This window comes from Myotis davidii, unplaced genomic scaffold, assembly GCF_000327345.1.
Source record: "Myotis davidii unplaced genomic scaffold, ASM32734v1 scaffold332, whole genome shotgun sequence".
Taxonomy (NCBI): domain Eukaryota; kingdom Metazoa; phylum Chordata; class Mammalia; order Chiroptera; family Vespertilionidae; genus Myotis; species Myotis davidii.
In genome coordinates, this window is record NW_006285779.1 from 255296 (window position 1) to 275587 (window position 20292).

Sequence of the window (20292 nt, forward strand, 5' to 3'; positions counted from 1 at the left end):
CTGCTGATCCCCTATCGACCCCCTCCCCCATTCGGGGATGGAGCCAGCTGGCCTACAACCCACAACCCCTCCCCACAGCTTGCCCTTCCCCCAATTGACCCCCCACCTGAATTGGGCACAGGGCCCACCAGCCAATTGCTCACAGCCCTGTCCGCCAGCCAGCCTGACCCTGATTGGCTCTGATCAGAGTGGGCTGGCCAGCCAACCTCCCACTGTCTCCTCCTCCCGACAGGCCCAGCCCCAATCCACCCCAACTGGGCCAGGCTGGCTGGACCCCACCTGTGCATGAATTCATGCACTGGGCCTCTAGTAGTTTAATATTTACCTAAGAGCCTAAAATTGATAATTTCTTTTCATTTCCATTTTTGTCATATCTACCCTTATACCCTCAAGAAAAAAGAAAAAACCGTATTCCCCAACTCTTCTACTCAGCTAGTCCTCCTCCCACTGCAAAACAAAGGCCTCCCAGCATGGCAGTGCTCTCATGCTCGGAAAGTTCATGGTTACCTATGAGGACTGTGAACAGAATTTTCTTTCTTTTTCCTGGGAGACTTGGCTAAAACCATGTTGCTATAACAGGTCAAAGTCCCAGAGAAGATCACTATCAAGACTTTTCTTAGACCAGATTCTGTGAAGTGCCTAGAAGTGGATTTGAGGAACTTGGTATCCTTTTTTTAAAAGAAGGATAATATTTGGTCTATGAAGTCACTTCAGAAAACAAATTATAAAAGCCGTCTACCCCAATGCATTCCATTGTTGTTTGTTTTTAAAACATATACAAAAGTCAAGTGGGACAAAATATCAAACAAATACCTCTCAGCTTTCTCTGTATCTGCAGAGGGAAAAAGGTAAATACGGTATCTACTAGTATCTCTATGGTGAGCACTGTTCAAAGGTAAACTGAGGCATGTCAATTTAGAAAAAAAAATTGATTCAAATAGGGAAGTACCAAACTGAAAGTTATTAGGAGCATCCCACCAATGAAAGTTCAGGGAGACACTTGTATAGAGGAAAGGCTGATGCAAAGTAAGAAAATTATTCATTGGCTACAGCTTAAAGCCTAGGTGGTTTTTTTGTGATGGGTTATCCCTAGGTTTCATCTCTGTACTCTTGATGCCTACAGGCTTAGATTTTGTTTTCATAGGACACTGTAGCGTTAGAGCCATTTGCAGCGGTTCTCAACCTGTGGGTCGCAACCATCAGAAAACACATATAGCATATCAGATATTTACATTACGATTCATAACAGTAGCAAAATTACAGTTTTGAAGTAGCAACAAAAATAACTTTATGGTTGGGGGTCACCACAACATGAGGAACTGTATTAAAGGGTTGCGGCATTAGGAAGGTTGAGAACCACTGGAATGGCTTCCTTGTTTAATTAATTTAAAAGGATGGACTTCAGACTCATCAAATCTTCAGACTGGTGAAGGCAAAGTTTAGTTTGAAAGAGAATCCATGTCCATTAAAAGCTTGAATTCACATAGGGTTAAGTTAAAAGAGAATAGGATTTTGAGTTAATTTAGAGTGTGATCAAGAGCACTCAGAAAAGAATGACAAATTCCTCCTGCTTCAGGTATAAATAATAAATTGGGAAAATCCACCCAGTAGAGGGGGCTGTAGGCCTAAGAGTTCCACCTGCCATGATATGCAAATGAGGCAAATCTTAAGATTCCATTTATCTGGCTATCCCTTAAGGAGTTGCTTGCTGTGACAAGAGATGTATTAAATATATCTATATTTGCAATATATCTACATCTATGTATCTAGACATTTACCTAGCTATAGTGTTATAATTATGATACTATAAAAACCAGACTTCTAAACTGGGACTTGAGTGTGAAGAGTTGAAAGAGAAGGTTGTATTTAACTCCAGGAATTAATATGGAGGAAAAGCAACTGGAAAGAAATATCTGAAGTATTTTTCCAAAAGCTTGAAATATTCTGAAGTTTTACAGCAAGTTTACAAATCATTAGAGTGAGTTCATTTTTTCGGTCCATGGGATTGTTAGCAAGTTCACATTGTATTTGAAAAGTTCTGCCTTACTATGCAGTGCAGTCTGGGCATTGGGGTGGTACGGGGTGAGGCCTAATCTTGTACAACCATTTTCGAAATTCTGGGTCTAGAAAGTGTTGCTCAGATTTTCTGAAGATGACCCAAAGGACGCTGGGAAAAACGTTAGGGCTGATGATGAAGTACCCAGGACATGGATGAAAACTCCTATCAAACAAGGGAACAAAGGGACTTATCCAGAAAAGTGATTGGCAAGATACCCGAAGTGAGTTCTGAAAGCTTATTTTTAGTGGGACAGATTCTTTTGGTTCTAACAATCATCTATCTGCTTTCTGACAGTTCACTAAAGATATAGAAAAAGAAAACATTAAGGCTTGCTCAGATAAAAATCATTAATGATTTTAGTAATGATGAGGAAATTTCCCCTTTTCTCCTAGATGTAGCCAGTAAAGTCCCAGTAGTCTAGCATGACTAAGATTTGAAGGCTGAAGAGACTCAGCTCCTGTTTAAGGTCCTTGAGTTGCATTAATGGATAAGGCCAGTCGGTGTCAAGATGGGAACCAATGGAACAGGTCCAACTGGACCATTTTAACAACTCCCACATGCCCTGCCATATTCCACTGCAGGAGAAAAAAATTAATTTCTGTTAATGCTAGTGGTGGTAGCTCAGAGCCAAACAGATTCCATTCACCCTCAGTGATATTATTCATGTTTTTAATTTTTTTAAATTCTCTATAGGTTGCATCTACCTTAAATGACCCCAAATGATAAATTGGTTTGTTGCAGGTTCTGGGTTGCTTTTGTACAGTGAAGACATGAGCATTTTCCATAAACTTTCTACAGGGGCAGTGGATATTTCAAAATATTTTCAGGCCCTTGCTGGTTTTGCTCAGTGGTTAGAGTGTTGGCCTGCGGACTGAAGGATCCCAGGTTTGATTTCGGTCAAGGGCACATGCCCAGGCTGTGGGCTCGATCCCCGGTGTGGGGTGTGCAGAAGGCAGCTAATCAATGATTCTTTCTCATCATTGGTGTTCTTAACTCTCCCTTCCTCTCTGAAATAAATAAAAATATATTTTAAAAACTATTTTTAGTGGGTTGATCATAATAGAATAGCAAAAATATGAGATTTGCAATGACCTTTTCATTTACCATTAAGAAATTTCTTGAATTGATCAACTAACAAAATAGGAGAAATTTGCTATATCATCCAATGTGACTGCTTTCATTGAATATGATACCTAGTTTCTTGCTCCCTCCTTGAATGTAACATATTGCTTTTCATGGGTTAATGGCTAGTATTTGGACAATATAAATGCATTTTAACTTAAACCTTCATAATAAATTTATGCAATAGATAAAACCTTTTTAAGCTAATATATGTCAAAACAGGATAAGGAATATTACTCAACTTTTCTAAATTAATTTGTCACAGCCAGAAGTACTCATCAATTTCTTGATTCCAAGGTTTCTATTTTTTAAGGTTAATGTAAATTTTATTTTAATTTTTAAAATCATAACAACAATGATAATATTAGTAATGATTCCATATTTGGGTTACTGCATCTTTTAATGCTCTAAGATATTAAAGTTTTGGAAGTAAATATTTCAACCATAGACTAAGCTAGTGGTCCTAAGTCAAAATTTATTCAGAATATCACTGATCCTCTGACAATGTATTTAATGGGTTGGATAAAGATTGCTAGAATTTATGAAGTTTTACAGCAAGGAAGGTAATTTATGAATTTGGATTAGTCAAATGAAGTTTCATGAATCACTTCAGAAAGGCTTCACGTGAAAGGAAGAATATCTGTATAATTTCTCATATTATTAATAGATACTTAGATTGGGGAAAAATACCTTTGGACTCTATTGTTTTTTTTTTCCCCACAGACTAAAGAATATGGTAATGAGGGTCACTCCCAGATTATTGAAGATCATCTTGTATAGAAATAAATTAAACAAAACACAGCAGCTGGTGCAATGCACACACTTTGCTTCCTAGACCCATGATTGAGTGGGGCTAGATGAGCAGCCAGTTTATTCAGATTGAAAATAGCTGCCTTTGACCCAGAGGAAGAGAAATGAAGTCTTGTATAAGGCAAGGCAGCAAAAAAAAAAAAAATGTGATGAGCATAGTGCCATAAGAGCAGTGTGCTGAGGGAGAGGAATGGAGATGTCAGAGAACATATGGAAAGATTCTTTTCTGGGCAATGTGGTCAGAAATAAAAACTCTTTGCCTCTCTAGACTTGTCTTTTTCTTCCCCCAATTCACTGAATGTCAAATTTAAAAAAAGAGAGATCCCCATTAATTAAAAATATAATTTCTGAATAATTGTGACCCCCAAATAGGATAGAGCATAGCTGTTATCTACATTTTAATTATTTAATTACTCATATTTATTAATCGGCGCACAGTTTAATGAAGATCTGCTCAGTGTAAGACTGCTCCTAGATGGGGAGACAGACAGGCATGAAGACTGTTTTTTCTCTCTTGAAGTTGGAAGTTTAATTGGGCTATAATTCTAATAAATATGTGGTGTGAGAGACTAGTTTGAGAAAGATGATCTGAGTGATTCCCAAATTGCCATAAGTATAATTTTTGACTTATTAAGAGCACGTAACCAGCAAACTAAAAATGTTGGAGGCTTTCTAAAAAGAAGAACATAGAGAAGTTGGATGAAGGGGAGGAGATCACAGACCAGACCAAAACATGTAGATAAAGATGGTTAGAACTGGAGGTGTAATTTCAGGGGTTGTTCACACTCAGATTTGATTAAGCTAAAGAAAATGAGAGGGCTCTGGGGAAATCATCAGGGTGCTTAAGTGAGAACATTTTTTTTTTTTTTAAGCAGGAGGCTGGTTAGAACCTTCTCTTATGCTGTTTCTGAGCTGGAATTTTACCGCTGGGAATGACAAGTGGGGCAATGACTTAGGTGGCTGGCTATCCCAGAAGGAACAGAGGTTCTTTGGCACCAACACAGAGTATTGGGCACAACCACTTCAGTAGAATAACCAGCCACACTCCCAGGGACTCCAAAAACAGGCTTCTGCAGTCAGAGTCTGAATCCACATAAAGGAGAACTGGAGCTGTAAATGGCAAATATAACCAAACATTTGAAGAGAAACCATAACTCAAAGGGAGACAATTCAGTGTACCAATGGAAGAACTAACACCCAACAAATCAAGATAGCTTTTACTTATTTTACAATCGGTGTATATTTGCTCTGAATTCTAAATGTTCTTGAGGATATTACATTTTAAAAAGTAACTAGGGTCATAATTGGTTTGGTTTGGCTCAGTGGATAGTAGGCTTGCGGACTGAGGGGTTCCAGGTTCGATTCCGGTCAAGGGCATGAAGCTTGGTTGCGGGCAACATCCCCAGTGGAGGGTGTGCAGGAAGGAGGCAGCTGATCAATGTTTCTCTCATCGATGTTTCTAACTCTCTATCCCTCTCCCTTCCTCTCTGTAAAAAAAAAAAAATCAATAAAATATATTTAAATATATATATATATATGGAAGCTTTAAAAAAAGTAACTAGGGATCATAAAAATTAAAATGCAATCCTCAAAATTTACACTTAAAACTTGTTTTCCAGTTGAACATGTAAAGTTATAAAGTCATTACTTGTGTCCTTGTCACAAGAGAAAAATGAACAAGCTAAAAAGCAATCATTTTTTCTTGGACATATTAGAGCTCTGAGATGTGAACAGACCACCACCCCAAAATCTGGGGAGACAGGGGAATCCATAGAGTCATACCCAATATCTGCTTATCTGAGTTAGAAGCCACTAGAGCTATAAACTGGTTGGAACAATTAAAGGGTAATTTCGATTAATTGCTCTGCAGTCTGAGTGTGAGCTATGCACTTCTAGGGGGCCTAGCCTTTCCCCCTGGATAACCAGCAACCTCAGAGGGGGCAGAAGACAAGAGCCAGGCCCTGCCTGAAGGTCACAGGTCTGGGCCTCTGGCAGGCTAAAGATAACGTTTTGACTTAAGTTATGTTTCAGCTCTTGAGCCCTAGGTTGTAATGACCTCCGTTTTTTTTGTTTTTTGTTTTTCCATAAAATCAGACAGAGGGAGGCCAGAGCAGACCTGAGAGCGGTCCTTAAGACCTGAAGACATGATTTATTACTTCACCTCCAACCAACCAGCTCCCAGCAGGACCCCAAGCCCTAACCCAGGGTATCTTTCGATTTTGCCCTATATAATAGGTCACCCACATGCCACTGGGGGGTTGGGTCTTTTGGAGCATGAGCTCCACACTAGGATTGGCCAATCCTATGATAATAACTTACTTTCTTTCTTGTCTGTAAACTCCTGCTTGTGCATGTTTTTCAGCGCATGCGCACAGGTGAAGGGAATTAACATTATGGTTTGATAACACATACATACATCCACTAGAAGATGGAAAATTGATTATAAGATTAGAAATGCTTTTCCCCCCCCAGCGTTTACCACCACACTGACAGGGTTTTGGGATAATGACAGTGCACTGCAGAGGAAAGCTGCAGACTGTCTATGACAGAATCCTTAGGGAAGCTCAAAGGAGACAAGAACACTAGGGAAATTAGAAGTTTCTGACACCCACAGGAACAATTAGCATAAAACAAAACCCAGCCCTTAGCAAGATTAACATAAGACCTCACACCAGAGACCTAATTACTTCAGTTTTTATTACATGATACATCGTGTCCAGCTTTCCACAATTTTTTTTTATTTGTTGGATGTTAGTCTCATGATTAGACTGGAATTATAGGTTTTGGGAAAAAAGACCACGGAGGCAAAGAGGGTTCCCATCAAAATATATCGAGTACGTAGCCCGTCCGCATGGGTCAGTGGTTGAGCATCGACATATGAACCAAGAGGTCACAGTTTGATTCCCGGTCAAGGCAAATGCCTGGGTTGCAGGCTTGATGCAAAAATTGATGATATATATATATATATATATATATATATATATATTAACTACATATTATCATAGTGACTTATCACTATTGATAATGACCTTGAACACTGGCTGAGGTGGTGTTTGTTCATCAGTTTTCTCCAACTGCAAAATTAACCTCTTCCCCTTCCATACCCTGCTCTTTGAAAGGAAGTCACCATGTACAGATTAATTACCAGACTAACCAGGAAAAAAATAGAGAGAGGACACGAATTACAAATAGCAGAAATGAAAGGAATCATCGATACAGATCCCCCTAATAAAAAGAAAGAAATACTATGCAAATCTTATTGGCTATACATTTGATAACTTAGAGGAAATGGACCAATTTTTAAATCTAGACACAAACTAAGAAAACACACACAAGGAGAAATATGATAATATGAATGGGACTACCTCTATTTTTTAAAAATCAATAATTGATAACCTTCCTCAAAGAAAACACCAGGACCAAATGGTTTGACTGGTGACTTGTATCAAACACTGAAGTTAGAAATAATACCAATTCTTCATATCTTCCAGAAAAAAAAAAGAATTAGAAAGAATACTTCCTACACATTTTGTATGACCATCATTGCTCTAATACTAAAACCAAATAAAGATGCTAAGATTTCAAAATAAAATCAGACACACTGTTTACAGATGACACACATGAAAATGACCAAAAAAAGGTTATAATTGAACAATATAAAAAGATCTACTATGCAAATTTGAATAAGAAAGGGAGGAATAGTAACATCAACCTAAAACAAAACAGAATTTCAGGTAAAAATATGAAATGAAATATTTCATATGATGAAAATTATATTTGTGGAGAAGATGCAAAAATGCCGTTTTATACACCTAATAGTATGGATTTAAAATACATAAAGCAAACACTGATGGAAATGTAACAAGAAATAAACACATCCAAAATTATACTCTAAAGGTTTTATTTACTTCTGGGAAGAAAATGAGATTCTAGGGCGAGGAGAGCCACTTTTACCTTCTAAATGATTTATTTAACATTTGCAGATTATTGTGAAAAAAATCTAACTTTAGGAGTAATGCTAAATTTCCCTTTTATCATCTATGTCAATCCCATTATTTCCCTAGAGTCACTCATTCTATGAGTTTGATATTATCCTTTTAAACCTTGTCTTTTGAATTGCATTTATCTAACACAGAGATCTATAAAAACATAGTGTTGTTTTATTGTCTGGGTTTGGCTAGTTTTACATAAATGGCATGATTGTTACATATTAACCTACATATGTTTTATCTTTCAAACTTGGAGTGAAAGATCTCTCGCTTGAAAATCTTTCCATGTCAGTATATAAATCTACCTTATTGTATTTAACTGCTCTTGACCTAATACACTGCTGTTTATTTCCCTATTGATGAACACTGAAGCTGCTTCTAAACTGCAGGCTGCTGTGAGTACCTTTCTGCCAGCCACCCTGTGCCCCTGTGGGGTTATTTCTGTTGGACACTCAGATACCTAGAAGTGAGATTGTTAGAGTGAAGAGTATGCTCATTGAAAATATTGATAGATTATGACAAATTGCTGTCCACATGGACCTAAGCTTTGGCGGTGTAGGGTTAGTTTACTACTAAGGACCCTGTTGTCACTAGACATTTTGGCCATTTCCCCCAAGCCTTCCACTTATCTGGCTTTAGATTGTCTGGGTAGAGAACTCTGGATTCTAATTCCGATCCAGATGTTAATTAGTTGTGTACTTTAGGCAAGTCATTTACTCTCCAGACATCAATTTCCTCATCTTTAGATGAATAATGTAGAACTTGGTCCTAAATTTTCCTCCTGTTTTGTAACACCATAATTTTATGTTTCAATTTTGAAATGTGGAATTGAAAAGGCTCATAAAGTAAGACACTCTGAAAATAAAAACACTATAAAAATTGAAGGCATTGTTAGTTGTTAGGCAACCAGCTTTCTTGATATTTACTCAACAGGGAGAGCAGGGGAGCAAGTGTTTATTAATGGGTCTGATTCGCTACCTGGAGCTCTGAGACAGAAGACATAAAATAGAATAAGGCATTTCAAAATCATATTGGCAGTGACAGTAAGAGGAAAGGTAGGAAGTAATTAAAACTACACACAAAGTTAGACAGAAAAGGGAAACACACAATTGTAAAATGCCTCCAAATAACCTCAAAGGGCAAAAACAGATAATTGTGACCTCAGGGTCCAGGAACAGGTAGTGCAGATAAAAAAGAATGGGGCTTGTCAAGCAGAGTGGATGCCTCCTCTCCCTCTGAAAAGAAGGAAAGACAAGAGAGCTCCCTTGGAAACAGAGATAGGTAGGGGGTTAGGGGGATGATAGGACAGACATATCAAAAAATGCATTTATTGTTTATCTAAATTTAAATGTAACTGCATCCTGCATTTTATAGAGTAATCCTAGTTATACCTTGATCTTAGTATTGACATAAAAGCAAAGCCAGCCATGAAAATTTGGAGCTCTAGTCCAAGTTGGAGAAATAAGTAGCTGTCTACTAGACATCTTTAAATGACCTGCAGACTCTTCGGCATAATACATCAAAAAATAAAAACTTACATTACTCAAACCAGAAACTCTCCCCTGATAGGTTCTTCTACCTTACTGCTAAAATCTAATCTATTAAGTGCTGACACTTACCTTCAAGGTATGTCTCAGGTCCCATGCAATTTTCTAAACACATCTTCTTCAGGACACCATGATCTCTGGCCTGGATTAATTCCATTGGCTAGAGTGGACTCGCACCCCACCTCCCCCTCCAACCCTTTCTTCTCTCCACAGCCAGAGTGAATTACTGCCTCCCCTTAAACTCCATCCAAAAGCAATCTCCTTACAGGGCTCACCAGGCTGAATGTGATCTGTCCCCAGGGTGCCTCTCCACCTTGCCCTCTGGCCACTTCCTGCAGTTCTCCAAGTGTCAGCTACTATGGTCTTAGTTTCCTGAATATGCTCATCTTTCCTCCCTCCTCAGTGCATCTGCACACACTGCTACTCTTGCCTTTCTTTTAGGCTTTATCCTCTGCACCTTCAAAGTTGACTTTCTCTGCGCAGATTTGACTTCCTCTAATGACACCAATCTTAGAAGAGACAGGAGTGACTTTGAATGACATGTTTTTGAGTCCCACAAAAATGAATGATAAAAGAACAATCTGATCTTTGGTTTCTCTTACCTTGAAGTTTCCATTCCAGCCAAACGAATTTACTGACTTCACCAGCTCATTTCATGTACTAGTATGTATATTTGCAAATTATTGTTCCCTTCTTATATTGCCTTCCCTGGTTTTTGGTTGTCAATGTGAGAAGACTAACTGGTGAACTTTTGGTACATGGGCCATTGCTCAACCAACTGAGCCACACTGCCAGGGCTAAATATTATTTTAATATACCTTAACTAAAAAAAATCTGTATACCTTTTTCTCTTTAGATCATAGCAAGAAAGGCTTCTCAGTTAAGGGAAAGAAATAGATTTTTTTTTAATATTTAGAAGTATTCACATTTTGAAAGTGAAAATAAGCATGGAGTTTAATTCTGAAGGAGATGACAATCATAGGGTAGAGAGGACACACATGAATTGTATGGGAAGTGACTAGAAACCACATTACTGTAGTGTAATTGGCCTGAAGTATCCATTTCTCACCATTATTTTAGGTAATCACAAAATGAAATCTGCTCAGAGAATTTGCAACTCTGCCTTAGTGAGTTCTACAGATTCCAGAACCTGAACATCTTCTTCTACTCTCCCAGTGGTCCCTGCCTTAATGTCATATCCGATCCAGAACCTTCCCTGCATAGCAGACTCTTCCTGATGCCAGCTGTAAGACGATCAGACTGGACACTACCTCAGTCTTTCCTTCTCAATCTCTCTCCTTCCAAGCAAAGTCTCTTCCCCAGCTGGAAAGCAGCACAGTTGGAATCATCTTTCAGGTTCTGTTTGGTGAGTAAAATGGCTCTGAGTGGAACCTGATCAATCAGCTTAAAAGAGGAAACCTAATTTTTCAAGAAGATTGGGTTCTAATCACTTGATTGGTTTCTCAGATAATTCTTTAACTGGAGGGAGGGAGACAATTGGATCGGCTACGCTGGGACACTCTGGAGGCCTAGCAAAGAGTTTAATTTATTTATATTTATTTTACATCTATGCTCAGCAGGGGACCCTCGCGAGGAAAGTACACTGTGCATACATACTAACTATCATTACATTGGTTGCCACGTTCTCTCTGCTCATAAAACACGATTGGAGCACAATAAATATGGAAATATGAAATGCACTCAATTAAAATGTTATTAGTTATAGCAGTTGTAGGAACTTCTTATGCATAATCATAAAGCCCTGGCTCCCAGGAGAACATCAGGCAGGATGTTTCCGGCAATTTCTCCCATGGAAACCTAGGAGACGGCGGGCACTATAAAACCCCCTACTCATTTAAAATGAATTCATATCAGCTGCTGAAAATATATAAACTATCCTCACCTCATATATCTTATATGATAGATTGAGATGGTAAAAAACACAATATCCAATGGAGAAATTGGACCCTAAATTTTGGAATGGCGTATGGCAACACAAATGCTGGAAAGCGTGATTTTCTAGTTTTTATCATTTATGTGTAACATAATCATATAAAAGAATAATGATTATTTAATACATCTTTATTCACCACTTTAATAAATAATCTGTAATGTGACCTTGGGCAAAACACTTATCCTTACTAAAGTAATTTTTGCCCAATAATCTAGTGAAACAGAAATTCTTAGGGGTGAAAAAGATTTAAAAAATTTTAGAAATTAAGGGGACCATAGAAGAAGCACAGGGCTACAGAACAGCAGAAGGTATATTTCCATAGAATAGGAAAGCTGAAAACAGCAGAAGGTCTATATTTACAAAATAAAGGGAAGGAAGTCTCTCATTCAGAGGGAGAAGAAGAAAGCCCAAAGGGGATAGGAAAACAATAAGGAAGGAGGGGAGGGAAACCTCAAAAGTCCCAAGTGAGGTTCAACCTTTGAGCTCAAAAGCTACCATAGTAACCAGTCCAAGGGAAGAGTGACCAATCAGAGGGGCATGTCAAGGCACAAAGATCTGTACCCCTTATACACTGCAGGGAAAAGGAACTCAGTGGGACTCTTCCCCCCACAACACACAGGAGTCTGTGCTATGAGATCTTTTCCCTTCCCCACGTGGGAGTCTGTACTCATTCTTCAATAAATTTCCACCTTTGCTATTTCCACCTTTGCTATGCCACCTTCCACCCATGGATTCATTCTTCGACTCCACCGGACAAGAGCCCGGGAACAATCCTGCCCATCCAGTCCAAAAATTCTACTTCCCTGGGACTGGGACGGAGTCTGTAGGAAGGACTGTCCAAAGTCAGATGGACCCAATTTGTACCCACTTCCACCATTTAATACCTCAGTGTTTTTGTTTTGTTTTGTTTTGTTTGTTTCTTTTGTCTTTTTTGCAGTTTACCTCTCTCGACCTTTTTCTTTATGTTTTAGATAACTGATTGGTGAGTTGGGGGAGAGAAGAGATAATAAGGTATCTAATGACTACTAATGAGGTAACATAGATTGCAACAGATGGAGTAACTATTATTATTTTAGCATTTAATGTGCATTATGTCCATGCAAAAACATTGGCAGAAGGACTATAGGAACATGAATCCAAAGGAGTCAACTAATTATAATTATATATTGGGTACCTACCAAAAGATTAAAATACAAGAAAAGTTTTTAAGTTACAAGAGATGTAGGAAATTAAAATCCTGGCCCTGAGGCTTCTTTTTAAAAGGAGGAGACAAGTCAAACCCACTCAACAAAATTAGAAACAAATAAATATTGTTGGCATCACACATTTAGTATCCACTAAAGACCAAGGGGGTCACTAACTTGCAGCAGCAAAAGATGGCAGTTGAGGAAGGGAAAGGTAGAAACAAACCAAGAAGTTTCAGAAAGGTGTTTTTTAGATAGAATGAAGAGCATGAACGAAAACAATGAGTCAAGAAATACACAGCTGCACATTTGGGGTTCAGGACAGACATCGGGATGGCTAAAGCAGAGGCTTTCTCACAGCATTAGTAGGAAGAAAGCTAGGCAGGTGTGGCTGAGCTGGATGCCACATAAATTCTGGAGCAACAATAAGTCCCTAAAACAAAGGGTAATTAAGAAAGTATTCCATGCTTCTATGTCCCTGGACCTATTTTGTTCAGACTGTGGACTATCGGGAGTAAGGGGTGGGGAGAGTGGGGAGAGATCAACCAAAGACCTTATATGCATAACCCATTGACATAGACAATAGGGTGGGTTTGGAGGGGAGGGGGCTGGCTAGAAGAGGTCACTGGTGGGAGGACATAGGTAATACTTTCAACAATAAATATTTTTTTTAAAAAAAGTAGAGTCTGCAATCACCATAAATCTTGTTTATCAGGTATTTAAATGTGCTTAGATTCAAGTATAAAAACCCACCTAAGATGGCGGCTAGAGAAAGGAAGATGCTGGGGGAGGGCAGGAAGTCCGGGGACTGTGAGGAGGTGGTGGAGAGCCAAGTTTGTGGATCTATCCTTTAATTCTTCCATTTCAAGTCCAAAGGGGAACATCCACAGCACAGTCATTGGCAAACCATTCTCTATGATACTCTATGGGTTCGACAATTACCTTAAAATATTAAAGAGGTAAGCTGGGTCTCGTCTTGCATTTCTAATGAGAAACATTTTTCCTTTCTTTCCTATTTCCCCCCATAGGAGGAACTCTTTCCTTTGCCCAAGATGGTTAAATGTGTTCTATTCCCATAGAGCTTAAGAAAATACGCTTCTCAAAAGCCCATGAGAACAAATTGGTGGCACTGCCCGGGGGAGAATGTGCTACACAATGAACAGGCCTTGAGTTTACTCCCCAACTCCCAGGCTCTCCCAGGCAGGAATGTCTGAGCAAAGAGCCTTCCACAGGAGGCTGAGGAGAGGGCCCCATAAATGATGTGAAGCCCAGAGGCAAAGATCAACTGTGGGACTGCTCCACACCCTCGGTCTTTGTTTGCAAAGGTCTGACAGTTTGCTGTGAGCACTGATTTCCCTCCAAAGGGGAGAGCAGTTGAAAGTAGCTCCTGAGATTCCATGCTTCATTAGGAGGAATGGGAGAAAAAGCAAAACTTTTGGTTATGGTGTCACCCCTGGGGACTCCTGCAACAAAGCGACCCTCAGAGAGAGCTCAGCTTGGAGAGGTGATCTGTAAAGGATGAGGTCTAACAAGCCCTCCAAGTGATTCTGATGCAGAGTGAGGCTAGAGAACCACCGCCCCAGGAAATACACTCAGCCCCAGAGAGCTGTTCTTTCTAGGCCAGGATCCTGTGACTTAACCCAGTCACTCTAGACCAGGGGTGGGCAAACTTTTTGACTCGAGGGCCACAATGGGTTCTTAAACTGGACCGGAGGGCTGGAACAAAAGCATGGATGGAGTGTTTGTGTGAACTAATATAAATTCAAAGTAAACATCATTACATAAAAGGGTACGATCTTTTTTTTTTCAATAGTTTTATTTATTTCAAATGGGCCAGGTCCGGCCTGCGGGCCGTAGTTTGCCCACGGCTGAGCTAGAGTGAACTATGGCTCCTTGAACTCTGATTTTTTAAAAAATATATATCTTTATTGATTTCAGAGAGGAGAGAGAGATAGAAACATCAATGATGAGAGAGAATCATTGATCAGCTGCCTCCTGCATGCCCCCTACAGGGAATTGAGCCTGCAACTCAAGCACGTGCCCCTGACCAGAATCGAACCAGGGACTCTTTAGTTCACAGGCCAACGCTCTATCCAATAAGCCAAACCGGCTAGGGCTTGAACTCGGATTTTAGCTCTACGATCTTTTGACAATGACTTCATGGTCTAATCCAGCACTAATGAAAATCAGTATTTCAAAACTTCTCAAGATTGTTGAGAGGAAAAATTGGAGAAATTATTTTAAAACTTCCTATCTGTTATGGAAGTGCTTCTGAAATTCTATTGTGTCTTAAAATACAATTAGAGATTTCATTTCATTTTAGGCATTTTGCTCAGAATATGCACTTAAGAATGATGTGGTCTTTTATACAATTTTGGAGACAGTCATCTAATTGATGGTTTTGCATCTCAGCAAAATAAAGGATATATTTTTCCTAGAATAAATATTAAGATCTTCTTAAGAGCCTGCTCACAAATACGGGCCTGCCATCAAATAACTATTTCAATTATGACCCCGTTGTAGATTAGGAGTCACTCAAAATCAGCATTTGTTTACTAAGTGTACTAAAAGTATTCTGTCTGCCCAGGAATGTGCTATGTTTAGGAGTATTCTGAACTAAACACATTACCTAGACCCTCAAAAATATTTGGATTTAAGGGAAAATATCCAAAGATGTGCTATACTATATAATAATACAGACTGGAATTCCAAAAGAAGTCCCAAGATTTCTTATGTTCATTTCATTTTAACTGGAGAACTACCTCTCTTGAGTTTTCTTTTATTTTTATTTTTCTGTGATATAAAGGTTGACTTTGAAACAATTGTTCGCCCAATATTCTATTATGTTATTCATGCCTTTTCTCACCTGCTTATGCCTGAAGGTCTTGATTCAAGTCGGCCATTTATTGAAATTAGGTTTCAGAAATCAAAAGAGCAGCTCTTGAATGAAAAAAAAAAATTGAGGGTGGGGCTGACAAGTGGTGCATGTACGTAATTCCACACTAAACAACTGATGCTTCTCTACAATAGGCAATGGAAGGAGATGAGTGTTTCCCATCCTCTGGGGAAATAATTCAAATATACACTCTTATCAAACTCTAATAATGTTCTTGCTTCTGCCTGTTTTCCTTGATGAAGCTGATGATAACAGAAATCTACATTTATCTGCATTTTTCTGCTAGAAGTCACTGAAGCATCAGCACATCATTTTAAAGTGCATGTGCCTGCAAGTGGCAAAGAAGAAAACATGAAATGTCACACAATGCAGGCAGGGGAAACAAATACAATTCATTTCAAGGATGAGCTGTGAGCTTGCTTCTCTCTGCTTGTTGTCCTTGACCTCGACAGCATGCAAGGAAGTTATCTGTTTCTGAATCTTTTTTTTTTTAAGTCTTCTTCAGTCTGAAAGCATCTTCTGCCAGCAATGTCACTGATACTCCCGTTTCCATGCCTACACACATCGCCCCCCCAAAAAACAACTGATAGAAATGACATTACTTAGAAACATTAACAAAAAATTAACTCAAAAATGGTTTTATAGATCCTCTACTCCCTTCGTTTCCCTGAACAGATTTGACAAATGTGCCCCAGAGAATGTAAATGACTTTTCCAAGACCACAGACCAAATTGAAAGGCAGAGTTGAAGAAAAGCTGTCCACTCTCACCTGTGACATACTCTGTCTCTGACTCCTTCCTGAAGTCTGCCTGATTCCTGTGGCCTTCAGGCTAAAGTTTCTGCTTCAGACATGCTAATCATTAGTGGGATTTTGCTTAGGGCTTGAGTTTTTTATAAAAATAGCCCCCTCCTGTCTCCTTTTCCTTGACATAAAGGCAGCCTGAAATCTCTACCTTCTTAAGATGGATTGGAGAGACTATGACCCATCTTCTCAGTTGGCACCTTCTCAACCGATACTCCTATCTTGACTCCAAACTCTGATGTTTTGTTTTGAGTTTTGGCCTTTTGCAGAGTCAGGCACATGGACTATGGACCAGAAGCACTCCAGCACCTCAACATCATTAAGGCGTTGCCTTCAGGCTCAGAACTCATATTTTAGGGGATCCCACCTCCTGTTAATCTTTTTAAAATTTCACATTTTTAATACAAGTCATCATTTTTACTTTGATGGAGTACTGAAGCATGCATCTTGTATAAAAACTGCTGTTTAAAATTTTAACCGTGCTGTTTCTGGCTTCTGTGGATGCTTGCTGGCTTGGGTAATAAGGAAAATAAGACTACTCCCATTTCAGAGAGACCATTAAACCTTCTCCAGACGAAGTTATCAGTGCTGGTGTCAGGCCAAGCCTTTGGTCAAGGTCTCAAAGCTCCAGCACATAGGTCCCTTTAAGAACTTGCAAAGGGAAGCAGGAAAACCCCATATTTGGGAGACAAAGAGGGTAAGATCATATAAATATGAGAAACTTCGTGTGTGATTTCACCCAGAATTTGAGAAACATTTTCCTCCGGGCCCGCGCATAATAAATGCAACTCCATCTCTCTAAGCGTTGCTTGGTTCTTCTCCGGTTTTTCTGTAACGTACTTGTGAAAGAACACTGGTCCTGTCCAGCCCTACCATGCTGGGATCCTGTGTTGGGGGTAATTTATGGGCGCCGATTCTGAAGCCATCTGCATGAGCTCCAGCAGAACCAAAATACATGTTGGCAGTTTCAGAGTCAGTTACTCTCTTCTACATGTTTACTTCTGTGATTTATTTCTTAAAGGCTGTATGGTGAATGGATGGTTGTACCAAGAAATCATTTTTTAAAACAATGTATTGATTTTAGAGAGAGCGGAAGGGAGAGGGAGAGAGAGAAACATCAACTGGCTGCCTCCTACACACCTCCTACTGGAAATTGAGCCCATAACCCCATCCCATCATGTGTCCTGACAGGGAATCAAACGAGCAACCTCTAGCTGCTTGGGATGACACTCAACCAACTGAGCATAAAGACAAATTAGAATAGAAACTTTGGAAAACTCAAAAAAAAAAAGGCAAAACCAGAGTTAATTCAAGAAACAAACAAACACTTTCTTCTACTGCAAAGCACAGGAAGTCCCCATTGCTTTCCAGCTACATGCATTTAGGGGTGCTCTCATTTCAAGTGACAGAAGTGTGGCTGAGTGTGTGGCTATGGATCCCAGGACCACTGCTTGGTCACCACTTTAGGTAAGTTAACCTCTCCACCTGAGCATCTTGGTCTATGAAAGAGACAACAATAACACACACTTACACACTTCTGAGTAATGAGTTCTTACACATAAAGCCTTTCAAATAGCATGTGGAATAAGTGCTCAAAGATGTTAGTGATTTATTATTATTCATTGTTATTATTATTATGTGCATTAGGTTGGAATGGTGCCATTGTAATGAGCTAGTTATTAGTAATAGAAAAGGAGCAAAGGGAAGACCAGACATTATAGGCATACTATTTGGGAAGCTTCACCAGCAAGCTAGAACATTAACATTCCTCAAGAGCCCAACAAAGGGGAGATAGACACATGCCCAGTAAAATTGGGGAGACATAGAGAAGGTGATTGCTCTCGCTCATACCTGAAAACAAAAGGTCATTGTCAGAATGGGCTTGGCCACTGCAAGGGATGGAGGTTTGGAATATTTAATCCCATGAACAAAGGAATTCACTCTCTTGGTTCCTCTTGCTCTTGGGACTCTTGGAACTTGTATGACACTGGGCTGTGGGGTTCCCCTGCATTCACCCATGGCCATGTGGCCACACATACAGTGGGTTAACGGATTGCATCTCGCCTGATGCTGGACTGGGCCTGGCTCCAACATGGCAAGGAAACTTTGGACACTGGTTCTGATTTTGGCTTTACTGAAGGGATGTAATTCCACAGGAATAAAACTTTCTACCATACCTCATCCTCCCATGTAAGCCTCTGTAAATGGTTATTCCAGTGGTACCCAATAGTACACTTTCACCAATAAGAGGAATAGCTAGTTTTCAATGACTTATTTCATAAAAATAAATAGTTATATAGCACTTTACAGTGCACCATGCCTTTGTCTCTACTGGACTTTTTCTGCTCATCACATCAAACTGTGAGAAAAGAAGAAAGACCATCATTGTCCCCATTTGAAACATCAGATAACTGAGACTGAAATACTAAAAGGAAATATGTTCAGGTTTTACATGGGAAAATGAGATTGGAACTCCTGACTTAAATCCCATGTTCTTTACTCATACTAAGTTTAGTTACTTAATAGCAAATGTCCCAATTTCATTCTGATTCCTGGATTGAAGTTATAAAGTCCCCAAACTAATAAACGAGGTAGTGATCACATGGACTAATATGGTGTATTACTTATATAGTACTGACATCCTAAAAATTATCTTTCCATTATAAAAATTGAAAATAACATTAAAGTAAAAATGACAAAAAAGTACATTTGTTCCTCCTTTCTCAGAGCCTCTGTCCAAAAGCAACCAAAATTACACCTTTAAAAAAAGTTCTGCAGAGGTGAATGAACTATGTGGGAAGTTTTACCAGGAAGCTATAACATTAACATTCCTCACAAAAACAACAAAGGGTAGATAGACAGACTGTTCTGCAACTTGCTGTGTTTTGTTTGTTTTTGGTTTGGCTATTTGTTTGAATTTGTTTGTTTGTTTGTTTGTTTTTACATTAGCAATATGTCCTGAGTATCATTCCATAGCACAGTGCTTCTCAACCTTCCTAATGCCGCGACCCTTTAATACAGTTCCTCATGATGTGGTGACCTCCAATTTCATTGTTACAATGAAATTGAACATAATTAAAGCATCGTGATTAATCACAAAAACAATATGTAATTATATATGTGTTTTCCGATGGTCTTAGGCGACCCCTGTGAAAGGATCTTCGACCCCCAAAGGGGTCATGACCCACAGGTTGAGAACCACTGCCATAGCAGCATACCTATTTCTCACTGTATTCAGTGTTGTATGGATACACAGTATTTTAATCAGTCTTTTCCCAGTCTTTTCCTATTACACAAAATGTTATAAACATAAATCGTTAGGGCTTTTGGAAACATGGATATCTTTTATTTTGAAATTACCTAACAGAAAATGTGTTCAATTTTCACATTGCAGAAACACTCATGTCTTGAGCTGACCCTTCCTGAGAAAGTCTTTGAATATTCTTAGCATTTTGCACGATTTCATTTCATTCTTACAAGAGCAAAGCAGACATCAACCAAGAGGACAATGAAAGGGTAAAAGGTTCAGACAAGAGCTTTCTCTCTGTGTTTCATTCTCAGGGGTCAGCTGAGAGAGCAAAAGAACATTGGAGCCATATAATTGAATATTATCTTAAGTGTGGATGCCGCATCTTCTTTTAGGGCCATTTGAATGCTATCCAACAGACGAAAATGAGCAATAAGGCAAAGGACCTACGTTTTTAAGAACTTTAATGAAATCTCATCCTGCAGTCAACAATTTCTTTATTAACTTTAAAGGAAATCCTTCAGTAAAATAAACAAAATGTTTTCTGTCATTTGATTCATTTTATGTAAATTTTTATTTTATTACCAGTGTGATTTACCTATTTATAAAAATATTATACTTAACTGTATTTTCTTTTCCATCACTTTAAATAATATTTTACTTTGCTGGGTTTTTTTTTTTT